This window comes from Homarus americanus, unplaced genomic scaffold (genome assembly GCF_018991925.1).
Source record: "Homarus americanus isolate GMGI-L3 unplaced genomic scaffold, GMGI_Hamer_2.0 scaffold31037, whole genome shotgun sequence".
Taxonomy (NCBI): Eukaryota; Metazoa; Arthropoda; class Malacostraca; order Decapoda; family Nephropidae; genus Homarus; species Homarus americanus.
The window spans coordinates 1,733,417-1,733,649 of record NW_024722227.1 but is presented as its reverse complement, the minus strand read 5'-3'; positions in this window follow the sequence as shown (position 1 = coordinate 1,733,649).

The following is a 233-nucleotide window of genomic DNA, read 5'->3' as shown; positions in this document are numbered from 1 at the left end:
GCGTATACACCTCCTTTTAGAACGGAAGTAGGTATAAAGGTTGTACTATGGGGTATGCTATAACGAACGAATTGGTTCCAGAACCTCGTCTATAGCATTCGCTCTCAAGTAGGATTAATCCGCTTCCAGGCCCTCAAATACAACCACTTAACACTGGAAAATTCTGTGGAAAATGTAAAAAATACGGTACTTTATCTTACCCTAGTGTTATTCAGCATGCAGGTATCCCTAAA